Here is a 12,324-nt window from a genome sequence, read left to right as displayed (position 1 = left end):
ATAATAATCCCCTACAACTTGTTTCTATTTCCTAGATGTGCATTTCATAATGGTTTGTCATGGAACACACAGAAGTAGTCTGCTCAAAGCTAAAAATGCTTTCAGGGCTTTGTGCATGTTTTATTTTGCCTGAAATGGGAGTCTGGTTATCTTCAACTAATTCAGACTAATGCTATTTTGTCCATGCTAATGGAACTGGGACATCATCTGCCTGTTCATCTGGCTCTACAATGGGTTCAGAAGAATTTTCTGGGAATCATCCTGGCCTGCCTTGCTAGCGCTTCCTCTGCTCACCTTTTTGGGGGGCAAGTGGCCTGGCTGTGCATCAGACATTTGTCTTGATGGCAAGTCTGCAGAGTCCCCACCTTCTGGAAAGGATACGAACTCTAGCCCCAGCTCTGGGCTCTGCTTGGATACCAGAGGATGACTCAATGGCACACAGAATGCTTCTCTCGATGTGTTTGCTGTCACCACACAACATTAATCAAAAGCTGGGAGGAACAACATTTAGAGAGGACTGCCAAGTTCATCCACCTCCTGAAACTCTAAATTAAATTCCTGAGTCAAAACTGATCAGTGAGTCTGGAACACTCTTTTGTTGGGTCGGCCATCCCTGCCTTCTCTTTCTACCTCTCAGAAGGGCAGCTTTTCTCTGTGTTGTGTCTGTGCATGTACCACTGGGCTTGCGTCAAGACTCATTTTAATAAGCAGTCCTGTGTATCTTGTATGAATGGTAACAAAGTTATAATGATTGCTAATTACACCATCTATTTTGAAGATCCCCGGGAAAGTTTCTGACTGTTCTGAGCACCAAGAACAATTATACTTTGTTGGGAAATTTGGCATGGACACTGAATTGAGTGACTGATGAGGTTTCTCTTTTCATGTTGGCTGCCAGAAAATTTAGGGCTAGATTTATGTTCACCTATTGCACATGTGCAAGTTGTGGTGATATGCATTTTTAAACTCATTCCTTGCTGTGTTTCAGCTCCTCTCTGGTTTTACTTTCTTCTCTTGCCTTACTTTTAACTGTTGCTATTACATCTCCTGTGTGTCGTTTTATAGGCTGTTTCAAATCTTTTCAAGAATAGAGAAAAATATGAAAATAAGCACATATACATAAGCAAGATAATATCAAATAAGGTTATGAAGGATGGTTGCAGATTGGTTAGTGGAGACAAAATGGGGATTTTCAGATGTAGGGAGCAACATGGACAGACATACAAAGGTAAAGTGAATGGTTTTGTCAAGGGATCTGATAAAAATCTTCGTTATTACAGTAAAAATGATGTAGCAAACCTGCTCAACTGAGCTCTCTAAACTAGAATATGGAAAAGAGATGCATGATATAAAAATGGAATTGCTCTTAAAATCTCTCAGCCTGATATATTTTATTTCAGAAATAAATTTGTGGAAATATTTCAGTTGCTATACACTGGAAAGAAACCTAGAAGCACTCAGAAAATAAAGCACATTGAGATAAGAAAATTGTATTGGTATCTTTTAGCTTAATACATCTTCCTTTTTTATTTAAATATTTCAGAAAGAGTTAGGTGATGACATTTTTCATTAATTATCCCTTCCAGAGATCCTGCCTACATCTATTTGAGAAACAACATGGGGAAACACTAAACATTTTAAGGTAAGATTAAGTGTAAATTGGAAATTCAGTTGAATAATGATGGCAATAATTTAAATACAGATAAGAAACATTATGGCTACTTTCTTTACCTAGGAATCTTCTAATATCAAAGTGTCATTTTCATTGATTAGTTCCATGAGGTTAAGGAATTTTTGTCTAGTTGATTACTGCTATATCCCAGGTATTCAACCCATTTACCAGAATGTGATAGATGATCAGTACATATTTGTTGAATGAGTGAATAAATGAAATGCAATATTTAGACTATATTTGTACAGTCAGGATGAAATTATTTTTAATAGGTGATTAAAAAATATATTTGCTTATAATTGAAGGATAATTGCTTTACAGTATTGTGTTGGTTCCTGCTATCCATCAACATGAATCGGCCATTGGCCAGCATGTCCCCTCCCTCTTGAACGTCCCTCCCACCTCCCACCCCATCCTACCCTTCTAGGTTGTCACAGAGCAGTGAATTTGAGCCTCAATCGGGATAAAATTGATTTGAACTTGGGGAGGCAATGACAGGGACTTAACTTTTAACCCATTTGGGGAATATAGACTAAGGTAAAATTCCTTTTAGAGTTAATATACTGATAGCTATTCAAATGTTACCATTCAAGTGATTACTTGAAGGCCTGTTTTCCCTCCACAGTTTGGAGCCTACTCCAGAATGATTGTTTTGTGAAATAATTGTCCTGTTGGTGATAGAATAATGAATGCTGGTGATGTGAGGACCTTAAACACCAGGAACCCCTCCCTGCAGAGGTCAGGGGACAGTCATTGGGAGGTGATATCTCTGGTTCAGATCACTTAGTCATATTCCTAAGAGATTACATGGCTCTGCAGCGATGCACACTCACTCTGGAGATGGTCAAGTCCCTACTAGAATGCTATCTCATCTGTTAGATGAGAATAGTATTTCCTACTTCATAGGATTTTTTTGAGAATGTGATGAAATAATGAATGTATTTAGAAGAGTGCCTGGTATAATTCAAATCAAGAGTTCAAAACTATGGCCAAATTATAGCATTAAAAAGTAAGGCACAATTTGCTTGAGAATTCAAAGTCATCTTATATTAAATTTTCCCTGATGCCCAAGTCAAATGGATTACTTCCTTCTCTACAACACCTATTTAGTGTTTTACAGGCCTGTGACTACTCACCTCTCAAATAGTACCCCTTGTAAAGGCAGAGTGTGCCTGCATGGTAGGCAATTTGAAATTGTTAATTTTACTTGAATGCTTACCAGTATTATCCTTCAATGAAATTAATGCAGTGGTCTGAAACCAAGGCATTCTATACAGAGACGCCTTTAATGATTAGTCCAATTATTCAAATGATGAATCTTTCAGAGAGGAATAATTTAGTCATACTGGCTATTTGTCTAGATAAGGGTTTTTCAAACTTGGCACTATTGACAGTTTGGGCTGGATAGTTTTTTGTTATGTGGCAGTGTCCTGTGCCTTGTAGAGGGGTTTAGTAGGATCCCTGACCTCTACCCACTAAACATCAGTAACTCCTGCCTGCCTCACCAGTTGTGACAATAAAACATGTCTCTAGACATTGTAACAAGTGTCCCATTGAGCAAAATAATCCCCAGGTAAAGAACATTGGGATAGATCATAACAAATAGTTGCTTCTCTTTATTACATTTTATAATAATCTATGGAATATATTTTAAAATAAGATCATGGAGTCTTCCAGAGGCAATTAAAAATAAAGAATGGTAATTCTCCATTCTGTAATGTGCAGAGAGTTGGAAACTTTTGATGTAGCTCTCGGTTCTCTGGATTGAAGATACAGAAGTTCCACAAGCCTCTGGGGCAGCCCTGCTTTTGTGCCCATTTAAACAGTATATGAGCTTCATGTTTGCCCTTCTGTGATGTATTATATAAAGACTCTCCAGACAAAATTGATGGAGAATAGGTATAAATATTGCTTCCTTTCAAATTTTTTTTGCATTGTTTGTTCATTAATTTCCTGTGTACCACATTTGCCTTGTCCTTTGCAGGTGTACAAAGCATTCTAGGTCATTTTCTGGGTCTATAGGATAGAGTAGGACAGGAGGTTTGAGGTGACTGTGACTCACATCTCAGGGCCTTTCTGCACATCGACAGTGGCTAACACACCTGGTGCTTGGAACATCTCCTAGCATGGCTGCTGGAGCAGACTTTCAGCACCCACTCCATTGCTCTCCAGCTGCCCTGCCCCACAGACAATCAGAGCATTGTGCAGAACAATCCTGGTGCTGTTCAGAGAACATAGCCCAGGGCCCAGGGGTTGCTGTTTATGTGTGGCACTAGATCAAGAATGATACGGTAGTAGCTTCGTGGATGTGCTTAGGAAAGACTTGTATCAACAGCACCTGAGGCTCTGGCCTCTCTCTCAGCCCTCTGTTTCTGTTTCCACTGAAAACAATGCCATATGTATCCGAGGAGTTGGATCTGTTCTGAGAAAACATGCACTAGGAACACACCCAAGCCCACGGTGGGCTGTTGCCACATCCCTTGGTATTTCTCTGTCTCATGTGAGGGAGAGTAATGTTGTGCATGTTTTGTTAGGTGCTTGTTGACTTATAGATCAGGGTGGGGATGGGCAGTGATGGGAGGACAGAAGGAAGCTGAGATGGCTCTGAAAGAACCAGATGCCCCCTGTCTCCATAAAGTGCCCCCTATCTTCAGCTGAAAAAGAGTTTATATGAAGACTGTTTCCATACTCTGGTCATGCTTCAATCATGCATGTGACCAGATTAAAAAAAATCACACTTAAGTGGTGGAGGTACAAACTTCAGTTTATCTGAACAGAAAATAAAGGTGGAAAAATATTAGTGACAAGGAAGATTGGCTAAAGGAAGGGCAACAATAAATGAACCATAACTTTTTCCAGATTTTTGTGAGAAGAAGGCTGAGCGCCAAAGAACTGATGCTTTTGAACTGTGGTGTTGGAGAAGAATCTTGAGAGTCCCTTGGACTGCAAGGAGATCAAACCAGTCAATCCTAAAGGAAATCAATCCTGAATATTCATTGTAGAAACTGATGTTGAAGTTGAAGCTCCAACACTTTTCCCACCTGATGTGAAGATTTGACTAATTAGAAAAGACCTTAATGCTGGAAAAGATTGAATGCAGAAGGAGAAGGGGATGACAGAGGACAAGATGGTTGGATGGCATCACCAACTCAATGGCCATGAGTTTGAGCAAGCTCCAGGATTTGCTGATGGACAGGGAAGGCTTGTATGCTGCAGTCCTTGGGATCGCAAAGAGTCAGACGTGACTGACTGAACAACAACAAATAGTTCTGACTTAAATACAGATAAAGCAGAGTTGTGAACAGTGTTTAGGAAAAACATACAAAAGAAATGTTGTCACTTATTGAAGTGCTTTTTAACACTAAGTTTATATGAAGCATGGAAGAAAGCATAATTTGAACATTAGTGACTTGAGTTGGCACAATGTTTTTTATTGACTATTATTCAGAGCTATGGCCATTATATTTTCCTGTTCTGATTTTAATAAGAATATTTTCAAGCACATTTTTACTATTTTATGACCAGAGTGCTAACTCTGGCAACAGGAAATTTGTAAAACTGTACAATACAGCCCTTCCAACATGGTTCCATCAGTTATACACCAATAAATAACAGTGATTTCAAGGATGATTAATCATAATCATTATAAAGCACTTTGGCCAAGCCAACATCTGTTTCCATGGATACAGCAGCCAGCCATCTCAGTTCTGTAATTTATATGTTTCAGTTATTGTTCCCAGATGACTATGAGGACCATTCCACACAATATGACCTTTTAACTTCAGACCCCAATGGACTCTCTGGTTTACATGCAGCCTGTACTCCTTTTGAGAATTTTTTGTTGAGAATTTTGGAGCTCTGAGGAAATGAAGCAGGATTTCAAAGGTCTTCCCATTATTGCTTCCTTGAAGAGGCAAAGTGAAAAAGCACAGTCAGTAACAAGCAACCAGTAGCGCTGACGATGCTCTCAGCGAGTCAGGGGTACGAAGACTCACAGGCATCGGAATGGCCCACTCTATGTCATGCTGAAATTGAGTGCAAAGCTGGTTCACAACCGGGTGTCCTGACTCTCAGGCCAGGGCTCATTTTTCCCCTCAATTATTTTAGACAGATATGTTTTAGTCAGCTCTTTACTGAATGAATTTTTATTGAAACATACTATGTTCAAGGCTCAGTGCCGGTAAGATAATGGCAAGTCAACAAAAAGTCAAAACTTGTCCTAGTTCTGTCCTTGTGGCTCAGAAACAGGCTAGTGGGGGAGTCTTGCATTGAGCAAATAGTCAAAGAGGCCAATGCACAGTTAGCCTGTGACAAATGTCAAGGAGGTGAGAGTTATCATACCCTGAGGGCCTGTCGTTAGGCATTAGGCTCAGTCACAAAGTTAAGGACAGGCTTCTCTGTGGCAGTGTCACCTAAGCTGAGATCTGAAGAAGGAATGAACTATGTGAAAATTGGAGGAAATAATGTGTCAGGAGCCAACATGTGCAAATGCCCCACGGCAAGAGGAAGCAAGGTGAAGTCCAGCACTAAAAGAAGGTCACAACGGGAGTGTAGAAATATGGGAAAGAATCTGGATTATGCAGGTCTCGTGTAGCCCAGAATGAATATTCTGTCAATTCTAGTTACAGAAAGGACTCACCTGAAGTAGCCCAACTTGGTTGAGTTGCATCAGAATCGGAAAGAGTAGCTGGGGACTAGTGACTGGAGTCTCTCTAGCTTGAAGGGTAGAATCATGCTTTGGTTCTTTGCCCCTTTAAATACTCTACTTTGATTTTTTTCCCACTCACCTCTGCTGTGAAGCCCAGATGCTGAAGGTGACAGGAAAGCCTTGATGCTTGTCTGTCGTTGGCTACTCTGACTTAATACTCTGACGTATCCAGAGTTCTGATACGCCAGAACTCTGAGAGTTCTGGTTCTCTTCTCCTCAGAAGAGGAGAGAGGCCATGACCCGAACTGTTGTCATGGGGCAGAAAGAATTGGTTTCACGAAGACATTTCTCTTTCTGTTCATACGATTCGAGATAGTTCTCCCATGTACTGAATGTGTAAAACACCATATGAAGCATACCTGCCTGCATTAGTTTTACATGCTGTGTATCAAGTAACCATATACAAAGCAGATCAAAACAACACATATGTATTATCTCACAGCTTTTTTAGGTCAGGAGTCTGAACACGGCTTAGTTGAGTCCCCTGCAAGGATTTGATCAAGGTGTCGACCAGGGCTGCATTCTCATCAGGAGGCTTGACTGAGAAAAGGCTTGCTTCCATGCTCATGCTGGTTGTTGGAATAATTAATTTACTTGTGGCTGTAGGACTTAAAGCAGCTTGCTTTTTCATAGGCAGCAAGGTAGAGCAAGTTGCTTAGCAAGATAGAGTCTTGTCCAGAATAATATAATCCTGGGAATTAAATCATATCATCTTTGCCATATTCCACTGGTTAGAATAAAGTCACAGGTAACCAGTCCACAATCAGAGGGAGAGGATTATTACAAGGACATGAACACCGAGAGTCAGGGATCGTGAAACCATTCTATCTGCTACGCTATTCATGCTTTAACATCACACACATATTCTCAGGGATTGTCTGTGTAATGCCTGGGTGAATTTTGTATTCTCCCTGGCTCACTGGGTCAGAGAGACCTCTGGATATGGTTTGATTGCCACATAAGTGTAACATTGGAAGCCTGATAGAAAGTGAAATTCCCTTGGTAGAAATCCCCTAGCCTGGTTCCTTGTAGAACGAATGACAGATGGAGCACCAGCTACTTTGGGTGGTGAGGGGATGGATGAGGTTTTTCTCTAGTTCACCCTTCTTCCCTTAGAAAGGAATCAGCAATGAGGTCGATAGACTGACACCAAGGGAGGAGCAGGGGACCTGGCTCTAAAGACAGGAGAAAGCAGATTTGGGGTGGGAAAAGGCACTGGCTGAATTGGATGGAGTTCTGGCTCTGCTGCCTTTGGTGGGTCATCCCCCTCCTGTGGGATGTGCTAATAAAATGAAACAGGCAAATTGAAACAGTGATTTCTTAGTGTCTATAGCGGTAGGGTGTATGTGTGCTTGTGTGAGAGAGAGACAGAGAGACAGAGATAGAGACAGACATGGGGACAGAGACAGACACAGAGACACCGAGATACAGACACAGAGGGATGGGGTAGAGATCTGTTCAGTTCAGTTCAGTCGCTCAATTGCGTCTGACTCTTTGCGACCCCATGGGGTGCAGCACGCCTGGCTTTCATGTCTATCACCAACTCTCGGAGTTTACTCAAACTCATATCCATTGAGTCGGTGATGCCATCCAACCATCTCATCCTCTGTCATCCCCTTCTCCTCCCGCCTTCAATCTTTCCCAGCATCAGAGTCTTTTCTAATGAGTCAGTTCCTTGCATTGGGCGGCCAAAGTATTGGAGCTTCAGCTTCAGTGTCAGTGCTTCTAATGAATATTCAGCACTGATTTCCTTTAGGATGGACTGGTTGGATCTCCTTGCAGTCCAAGGGACTCTCAAGAGTCTTCTCCAACACCTCAGTTCAAAAGCATCAATTCTTTGGTGCTCAGCTTTCTTTATAGTCCAACTCTCACATTCATACATGACCACTGGAAAAACCATAGCCTTGACTAGACAGACCTTTGTTGGCAAAGTAATGTCTCTGCTTTTTAATATGCTGTCTAGGTTTGTCATAACTTTTCTTTTGAGGAGCAAGTGTCTTTTAATTTCATGGCTGTAGTCACCATCTGAGGTGATTTTGGAGCCCAAGAAAATAAAATCTGTCACTGTTTCTATTGTTTCTCCATCTATTTGCCATGAAATGGTGGGACCAGATGCCATGATCTTTGTTTTCTGAATGTTGAGTTTTAAGCCAACTTTTTCACTCTTCTCTTTCACTTTTATCAAGAGGCTCTTTAGTTCTTCTTTGCTTTCTGCCATAAAGGTTGTGTCATCTGTGTATCTGAGGTTATTGATATTTGTCCTGGCAAGCTTGAGTCCAGCTTGTGCTTCATCCAGTCCAGCATTTCTCATGATGTCCTCAGCATGTAAGTTAAATAAGCAGGGTGACAATACACAGCTTTGATGTACTCCTTTCCCGATTTGGAACTAGTCTATTGTTCCATGTCTGGTTCTAACTGTTGCTTCTTGACCTGCATACAGATTTCTCAGGAGGCAGGTCAGATGGTCTGGTATTCCCATCTCTTTAAGAATTTTCCACAGTTTGTTGTGATCCATACAGTCAAATAAATATGCTGTTTAGGTTGGTCAGATGGTAAAGCGTCTGCCTGCAATATGGGAGACCCAGGTTTGATTCCTGGGTCGGGAAGATCCCCTGGAGAAGGAAATGGCATTCCACTCCAGCACTCTTGCCTGGAAAATCCCATGGATGGAGGAGCCAGACAGGCTACAGTCCATGGGATTGCAAAGAGTCAGGCACGACTGAGTGACTTCACTTTCACTTTATACAGTCAAAGGCTTTGGCATAGTCAATAAAGCAGAAGTAGATGTTTGGCCACAGCAATCAGAGCAGAAAAAGAAATAAAAGGAATCCAAATTGGAAAAAAAGAAGTAAAACTCTCACTATTTGCAGATGACATGATCCTCTACATAGAAAACCCTAAAGACTCCACCAGAAAATTACTAGAACTAATCAATGATTATAGTAAAGTTGCAGGATATAAAATCAACACACAGAAATCCCTTGCATTCCTATACACTAATAATGAGAAAACAGAAAGAGAAATTAAGGAAACAATTCCATTCACCATTGCAATGGAAAGAATAAAATACTTAGGAATATATCTACCTAAAGAAACTAAAGACCTATATATAGTAAACTATAAAACACTGGTGAAAGAAATCAAAGAGGACACTAATAGATGGAGAAATATACCATGTTCATGGATTGGAAGAATCAATATAGTGAAAATGAGTATACTACCCAAAGCAATTTATAGATTCAATGCAATCCCCATCAAGCTACCAACGGTATTCTTCACAGAGCTAGAACAAATAATTTCACAATTTATATGGAAATACAAAAAACCTCGAATAGCCTAAGCTATCTTGAGAAAGAAGAATGGAACTGGAGGAATCAATCTACCTGACTTCAGGCTCTACTACAAAGCCACAGTCATCAAGACAGTATGGTACTGGCACAAAGACAGAAATATAGATCAATGGAACAAAATAGAAAGCCCAGAGATAAATCCACGCACATATGGACACCTTATCTTTGACAAAGGAGGCAAGAATATACAATGGATTAAAGACAATCTCTTTAACAAGTGGCGCTGGGAAAACTGGTCAACCACTTGTAAAAGAATGAAACTAGAGCACTTTCTAACACCATACACAAAAATAAACTCAAAATGGATTAAAGATCTCAATGTAAGACCAGAAACTATAAAACTCCTAGAGGAGAACATAGGCAAAACACTCTCTGACATACATCACAGCAGGATCCTCTATGACTCACCTCCAAGAATATTGGAAATAAAAGCAAAAATAAACAAATGGGACCTAATTAAACTTAAAAGCTTCTGCACATCAAAGGAAACTATTAGCCAGGTGAAAAGGCAGCCTTCAGAATGGGAGAAAATAATAGCAAATGAAGCAACTGACAGACAACTAATCTCAAAAATATACAAGCAACTCCTACAGCTCAACTCCAGAAAAATAAATGACCCAATCAAAAACTGGGCCAAAGAACTAAATAGACATTTCTCCAAAGAAGACATACAGATGGCTAACAAACACATGAAAAGATGCTCAACATCACGCATTATCAGAGAAATGCAAATCAAAACCACTATGAGGTACCATTTCATGCCAGTCAGAATGGCTGCGATCCAAAAGTCTACAAGCAATAAATGCTGGAGAGGGTGTGGAGAAAAGGGAACCCTCGTACACTGCTGGTGGGAATGCAAACTAGTACAGCCACTATGGAGAACAGTGTGGAGATTCCTTAAAAAACTGGAAATAGAACTGCCTTATGATCCAGCAATCCCACTGCTGGGCATACACACTGAGGAAACCAGAATTGAAAGAGACACATGTACCCCAATGTTCATCGCAGCACTGTTTATAATAGCCAGGACATGGAAGCAACCTAGATGTCCATCAGCAGATGAATGGATAAGAAAGCAGTGGTACATATACACAATGGAGTATTACTCAGCCATTAAAAAGAATACATTTGAATCAGTTCTAATGAGGTGGATGAAACTGGAGCCTATTATACAGAGTGAAGTAAGCCAGAAAGACAAACACCAATATAGTATACTAACACATATATATGGAATTTAGAAAGATGGTAACAAGAACCCTGTGTACGAGACAGCAAGAGAGACACTGATGTATAGAACAGTCTTATGGACTCTGTGGGAGAGGGAGAGGGTGGGAAGATTTGGGAGAATGGCATTGAAACATGTATAATATCATGTATGAAACGAGTTGCCAGTCCAGGTTCGATGCACGATACTGGATGCTTGGGGCTGGTGCACTGTGACGACCCAGAGGGATGGTATGGGGAGGGAGGAGGGAGGAAGGTTCAGGATGGGGAACACATGTATACCTGTGGCAGATTCATTTTGATATTTGGCAAAACTAATACAATATTGTAAAGTTTAAAAATAAAATAAAATTAAAAAATTAAAAAATTAAAGTGAATAAAAAAATAAAAAAGATGTTTTTCTGGAACTCTCATTTTTCGATGATCCAGTGAATATTGGCAATTTGGTCTCTGGTTCCTCTGAAGGGAAAGCTAGAAAGTGAGAGGCTTTAAATCCTAGATTATGGCCTTTGGCATCACTTCATCCTCCCAAAAGAAAGATAAGACTCAGCAGAAAAATGATTTGCCCAAAGTGTTGTGTTAGTTTATCAACAGTGCTGGGCCCAGAGTTGACATTTTCTGATTTCCAGTTTGTGCTTTATTACTTTGCCATGAATTGCTAGACTATGGTTGGAGGAGGACTCAGGAGCTTTCAGGAGGATAGAAAAATGGAAGAGGAGAGGAACTCGAGAAAGACAATGATAAGACCCCTAATTATAAACCTCACCCATTCAGTGGGGCACTCAGTGGGCCTTACTGCTTTGAACAAAGTGTTTCTACTTTAAAAAATGTGACTCTCGGATAAACATTCTGTCACACTGAGGCTGCTCTTTACCATGTTACATAGGAAGCAAGGAACATTTTGCTTTGTCTTATTGTGCAACACTGGAGGGCTTGCTAAGCATGGTGTACTGCAGGCCTTTTGCGGGGAGCTGATGACCTTACTCAGGCCTTTCTCTGAGCCTTGTAAGTGGTGGCTTGGAGCCCTAGCATAATATAAGACCCCTAAGGCAAGGCTGCTGATGGTGCTGTCACCTCTTGTACCCAAGGCCAGCAGCCACCCCTGCCCCATGTGTCACAGCCTGGAGAATTTCACTCGGCCTTCCTTGCTTGTAATCTTGAGGATGCAAATGGAAACAATAATTAGTCACAATTTTCACCACCAGATTGGTAAAAATTAAAAAGACTGAAATAATCAGAGGGGTATAAATGATATAGCCACTTCGGAGAGCAATTTGGCAGTTTCCCAAAAAACTAACAGTGCATACACATCTCATTTTTAAACCCCAAAGAGATAACTCTCCAACTGCATAAGCAGACCTGCTTGCTCA

General features: G+C 40.6%; 1 pseudogene; it reads left to right on the top strand.

The window, feature by feature from the left end:
• LOC109565525 (small ribosomal subunit protein uS3-like) overlaps positions 1–12,324 on the top strand; it is a 99,018-nt pseudogene that overhangs the window by 15,584 nt on the left and 71,110 nt on the right.

This window comes from Bos indicus, chromosome 11 (genome assembly GCF_029378745.1).
Source record: "Bos indicus isolate NIAB-ARS_2022 breed Sahiwal x Tharparkar chromosome 11, NIAB-ARS_B.indTharparkar_mat_pri_1.0, whole genome shotgun sequence".
Taxonomy (NCBI): domain Eukaryota; kingdom Metazoa; phylum Chordata; class Mammalia; order Artiodactyla; family Bovidae; genus Bos; species Bos indicus.
Note: the sequence above shows the minus strand (reverse complement) of the source record. Positions and strands in the feature narration are given on the sequence as shown.